Raw genomic sequence first — 7,101 nt, forward strand, 5'->3', positions numbered from 1 at the left:
ACTCACTTCGTGTAGAAACGTCCATCAAACCATCGTCACGATACAACCACAGACAAGTCTGATACAATAACTACGCCTTATCCCACCTAAAGCACCGCTGATCTACAATGTTTGCTGATGGAGAAATTCTAACCTACAATCTGACATTTACTGCCTAGTATGTGAGTGAATAAACTCCCTTACAGTTTTCTCTTGTCCCAGCAGTTTTTAACATAAGTACATTTAGCATAAAATGTGTTCACCATTTTAATTGTAACATTTCACTTAAAAATCCTTGTTTTCTATAACATTTACACAGATTTTTTTTAATGCGATTAATCGCGATTAACTATATGAAATTCTGAGATTAATCGCGATTAAAAATTTTAATCGTTTGACAGCCCTAATATATATATATATATATATATATATATATATATATATATATATATATATATATATATATACAGGGGTTGGACAAAATAACTGAAACACCTGGTTTTAGACCACAATAATTTATTAGTATGGTGTAGGGCCTCCTTTTGCGGCCAATACAGCGTCAATTCGTCTTGGAAATGACATATACAAGTCCTGCACAGTGGTCAGAGGGATTTTAAGCCATTCTTCTTGCAGGATAGTGGCCAGGTCACTACGTGATGCTGGTGGAGGAAAACGTTTCCTGACTCGCTTCTCCAAAACACCCCAAAGTGGCTCAATAATATTTAGATCTGGTGACTGTGCAGGCCATGGGAGATGTTCAACTTCACTTTCATGTTCATCAAACCAATCTTTTACCAGTCTTGCTGTGTGTATTGGTGCATTGTCATCCTGATACACGGCACCGCCATTGGATGCACATGGTCCTCCAGAATGGTTCGGTAGTCCTTGGCAGTGACGCGCCCATCTAGCACAAGTATTGAGCCAAGGGAATGCCATGATATGGCAGCCCAAACCATCACTGATCCACCCCCATGCTTCACTCTGGGCATGCAACAGTCTGGGTGGTACGCTTCTTTGGCACTTCTCCACACCGTAACTCTCCCGGATGTGGGGAAAACAGTAAAGGTGGACTCATCAGAGAACAATACATGTTTCACATTGTCCACAGCCCAAGATTTGCGCTCCTTGCACCATTGAAACCGACGTTTGGCATTGGCACGAGTGACCAAAGGTTTGGCTATAGCAGCCCGGCCGTGTATATTGACCCTGTGGAGCTCCCGACGGACAGTTCTGGTGGAAACAGGAGAGTTGAGGTGCACATTTAATTCTGCCGTGATTTGGGCAGCCGTGGTTTTATGTTTTTTGGATACAATCCGGGTTAGCACCCGAACATCCCTTTCAGACAGCTTCCTCTTGCATCCACAGTTAATCCTGTTGGATGTGGTTTGTCCTTCTTGGTGGTATGCTGACATTACCCTGGATACCGTGGCTCTTGATACATCACAAAGACTTGCTGTCTTGGTCACAGATGCGCCAGCAAGACGTGTACCAACAATTTGTCCTCTTTTGAACTCTGGTATGTCACCCATAATGTTGTGTGCATTGCAATATTTTGAGCAAAACTGTGCTCTTACCCTGCTAATTGAACCTTCACACTCTGCTCTTACTGGTGCAATGTGCAATTAATGAATATTGGCCACCAGACTGGTCCAATTTAGCCATGAAACCTCCCACACTAAAATGACAGGTGTTTCAGTTATTTTGTCCAACCCCTGTATATACAGTATATAAAGGGTTTATCTGTTTTCTATTAGTACTGGCTCATATACTGTCGATTATCGATTGCTAATGCCTGTTTCAGGTTAGGAGGGGCGCTCTCGCTGTGTCTTTGCTCATTCTGAATAAAGGCACAGAAAGGTTGAGAGTGAAAAAGTTTTCTATTTTATTGTTTCCCTCCTAACAGGGTTACTACACAAACACAATTAAAAAAAACTTGGACGGTAGGAAGCAGAAATACAATAAAATGGTTTAAGGGATGATCTGGTTTAGTTTATTGGTTTTGTGTGTATAAGAGATTAATATTTTATTGATGGGGGTAATGACATTGTGTTTATGATTGTGAGTGTTATTACATCCTAAATTCCGATACTGTTGGCATGTCTTTGTAAAACAGTTCATGACTGAACCATCATCCTCACATTCTGTAAGGTGCTGGGTGGATGTACACAGTGGGGGGTAAAGGGTTTTGTACTATTGTACAGAGGTTGGGGTTACTGTGTTTTATGATCATGGTTGATAGTTTTTGTTTGTTTCCTCTTTCTTACAGCATCAACAGTTCTCCTTAATATATAAATACTGAAGCAATGAGGAGTTCCAGTGGTTACTAGGAGATCCAATCATCCTTTACTACACACGGTTATTAAGACTGAACAATATTTTGCAAAACTCGACTGCCTCTCTAAACCAGCCCAAACCAAACCATCAGGAATTTGTTGTTAGGAGCTGGAAAATGGGGAGCAGTCTATGTCATTATTTATTATTACCTATTATTTATTATTTATTAATTATTTATTAATTTATTTTGGTTTTAATACAACATCACACCGATAAGAAAAATATGTTTTGTAAGGTGTTACAGGCAGCAAAGACGACTTTTCTGGTACCTAGGAAAGAACAAACAAATATTACAAAATAAAATCATCGAATAACTTAGTTTAACTCTATTTGAAAATCAAAGGTCTCCTTGTACTGCATTTATTATTAGCTAAACTGAAAAAAGCCAAATTAAAATCTTTACAGTTTAACTGACTTTTAAGGTGGAGTTTATAATCATGTGGAGTTCATCATCTCCATCTAGTGGTGCTAGAAATACATTACATCCTGTTGAATATATATACAGGTCCTTCTCAAAAAATTAGCATATTGTGATAAAGTTCATTATTTTCCATAATGTAATGATACAAATTAAACTTTCATATATTTTAGATTAATTGCACACCAACTGAAATATTTCAGGTCTTTTATTGTTTTAATACTGATGATTTTGGCATACAGCTCATGAAAACCCAAAATTCAATCTCAAAAAATTATCATATCATGAAAAGGTTCTCTAAACGAGCTATTAACCTAATCATCTGAATCAACGAATTAACTCTAAACACCTGCAAAAGATTCCTGAGGCTTTTAAAAACTCCCAGCCTGGTTCATTACTCAAAACTGCAATCATGGGTAAGACTGCCGACCTGACTGCTGTCCAGAAGGCCATCATTGACACCCTCAAGCAAGAGGGTAAGACACAGAAAGAAATTTGTGAACGAATAGGCTGTTCCCAGAGTGCTGTATCAAGGCACCTCAGTGGGAAGTCTGTGGGAAGGAAAAAGTGTGGCAGAAAACGCTGCACAACGAGAAGAGGTGACCGGACCCTGAGGAAGATTGTGGAGAAGGGCCGATTCCAGACCTTGGGGGACATGCGGAAGCAGTGGACTGAGTCTGGAGTAGAAACATCCAGAGCCACCGTGCACAGGCGTGTGCAGGAAATGGGCTACAGGTGCCGCATTCCCCAGGTCAAGCCACTTTTGAACCAGAAACAGCGGCAGAAGCGCCTGACCTGGGCTACAGAGAAGCAGCACTGGACTGTTGCTCAGTGGTCTAAAGTACTGTTTTCGGATGAAAGCTAATTTTGCATGTCATTCGGAAATCAAGGTGCCAGAGTCTGGAGGAAGACTGGGGAGAAGGAAATGCCAAAATGCCTGAAGTCCAGTGTCAAGTACCCACAGTCAGTGATGGTCTGGGGTGCCATGTCAGCTGCTGGTGTTGGTCCACTGTGTTTTATCAAGGGCAGGGTCAATGCAGCTAGCTATCAGGAGATTTTGGAGCACTTCATGCTTCCATCTGCTGAAAAGCTTTATGGAGATGAAGATTTCATTTTTCAGCACGACCTGGCACCTGCTCACAGTGCCAAAACCACTGGTGAATGGTTTACTGACCATGGTATTACTGTGCTCAATTGGCCTGCCAACTCTCCTGACCTGAACCCCATAGAGAATCTGTGGGATATTGTGAAGAGAAAGTTGAGAGACACAAGACCCAACACTCTGGATGAGCTTAAGGCCGCTATCGAAGCATCCTGGGCCTCCATAACACCTCAGCAGTGCCACAGGCTGATTGCCTCCATGCCACGCCGCATTGAAGCAGTCATTTCTGCAAAAGGATTCCCGACCAAGTATTGAGTGCATAACTGAACATAATTATTTGAAGGTTGACTTTTTTTGTATTAAAAACACTTTTCTTTTATTGGTCGGATGAAGTATGCTAATTTTTTTAGGGTTTTCATGAGCTGTATGCCAAAATCATCAGTATTAAAACAATAAAAGACCTGAAATATTTCAGTTGGTGTGCAATGAATCTAAAATATATGAAAGTTTAATTTTTATCATTACATTATGGAAAATAATGAACTTTATCACAATATGCTAATTTTTTTAGAAGAACCTGTAGATTTGTGACTTTATTATTATTAATATATATTTTTTATTATTTTTAATAGTATTTGCATTATTTTATTTGCATTTTTCATACTGTCCAAACTTTTTCTGATTTGGGGTTGTAATAGACTTGGGAAGAAAGAAGTTTAAGGTGAAAATGATCACATTTACCATTTTGTAATGTACACAAAATTTCTCTTTTATGTGTTTGAATATTCAGTTTGTCTTTTATTTAATTTAGTTTTGATATCTGAATCCATTTAGATGATAAATATTCAAGAAAAGAAGAAATCAGGAAAGGGGGCAAATACTTTTTCACAGCACTGAATAAATGGTGGTTAATAAATTGAAAAAGAAAATCTTCATAAATGTATCACTGCCTCACAGATTCTAAAATCACTCAAACAGTTTAATGTTACACTTTCATGTTAATTTTACATTTAATTTGTTAAATCTGATAGTTTCACTTTTGATCCATAATAAAGATAAAACCCTGGGTAGAGGAGCTGAGTGAACGTGGTCTGAACTCTGTGGAGGAGCTTCATTGTATCAGAGATGCTGTAGAAGGACAGAGTTCCTGCCTCATAATCCACATACACTCCTATTCTAGAGGAACTCGGCATTATGGGAATTTCAGTCCCTTTGTTATTGTGCCTAAATAGAAATCTGGATGGAGAACAGCACAAACTCCAGGACTGATCATTACATCCTAACACACACTCACCACCACGTCCCTTCCTGCTGATGCTTTTATATGACACTGATATATCACCCCAATAATTTCCACTCAGCTCAACCTCCCAGTAACAGCGTCCACTCACACTCTCTCTACACACAACCTGGGGGTAATAGTTAAATCTATCTGGATGATCAGGATACTTTAATGTTCCACACCAGGTCACCACTCTGTTCTCCTCAGACAGACAGAGGTGTTTATTTACTGTGTTTGGATCCAGTGTGAACCAATAAACATCTGCAGAGGAAACACAAAATAAACCAATTAACATAGAAGGGAGAGAGTGTGTATATGTGTGTGTGTACAGTGTTTGTGTACACACATACACACAGACACTATACAATCACACAAGCACACACATACACTACACAATCACACAAACACACACACATACAAACACTACACATACATACATATACTACACAATCACACAAACACACACACATACAAACCCTACACATATACACAGACACTACACAATCACACAAACACACATACAAACCCTACACATACACACAGACTACACAAGCACACACATACACTACACAATCACACAAACACACATACAAACCCTACACATACACACACATACTACACAATCACACAAACACTACACATGCACACAGACATTATGCAATCACACAAACACACACATACAAACCTTACACACACAGACACTACACACACAGACACTACACAAACACACATACACTACACATACACACAGACTACACATACACAGACACTACACAAACACACACACTACACATACACAGAACTACATAAACACACAGACACGACACATACACACAGACACTACACAAACACACAGACACTACACACACAGACACTACACAAACTCTACGTATACACACATACACTACACAATTACACAAACACACACACATACATTCCAGAGACACTACACAAACACATTCAAACCCTACATATACACAAAGACACTACACATACACACAAACACATACAAACTCTACGTATACACACAGAGACTACACATACACACAAACACTAAACACATACAAACCCTACACATACACACAGCCACTACACATACACACAGACTACACATACACAGAACTACATAAACACACAGACACTACATAAACACACAGACACTACACACACACAGAGACACTACACAAACACAAACTCTACGTATACACACATACACTACACAATTACACAAACACACACATACATTCCACAGGCACTACACAAACACATTCAAACCCTACATATACACAGACACTACACATACACACAAATTACACAAACACACAAACCCTACACATACACACAGACATTACATAATAACACAAACACACACATACAAACCCTACATGTACACACATACACTACACACAGATACTACACAATCACACAAACACACACACATACAAACCCTACACATACACACAGACACTACACAGACATATAGAAACACCCCACAAACATGACACATTCACAAACAGGACACAGACACACACCAGCAACACACAATCCAAACACACAGTCATGCTTACAACGCTCTTTAAATTGTGTGTTTGTGTTTAACAAATGTGCAAATATTTTTTCACTGCACTGTATATGTTTGTGAGAAACTTACATTGTAGAAAATCTTCTCTGATTTCAGGTTCAGGAGGTGAAGTAATCCGGACTTTCTTCACTGCAGAGAGAGTAACAGTACAATCACTAATCACAGTAAATACATATGTACACCAGAAACTGTCACAGGTAAAGCCAGTAAGAAATTTGATATGTTCTCCCAGTGTTTGTCTAAAGTGACCTTAATTCTGAGTAACTGACCGAGTGTGAATGTATTTAATTTAACCCTGGACTCACTGTGGCCATGACCAGTACTGGGTTAATGAGTAAATGAATGATGTTGTTAGATGTAAAATGTTGGTGGATTTGATTGTTTTGTTTGATGTTTGAGTACCG

The sequence above is a fragment of the Trichomycterus rosablanca genome, chromosome 14 (assembly GCF_030014385.1).
Source record: "Trichomycterus rosablanca isolate fTriRos1 chromosome 14, fTriRos1.hap1, whole genome shotgun sequence".
Classification (NCBI taxonomy): domain Eukaryota; kingdom Metazoa; phylum Chordata; class Actinopteri; order Siluriformes; family Trichomycteridae; genus Trichomycterus; species Trichomycterus rosablanca.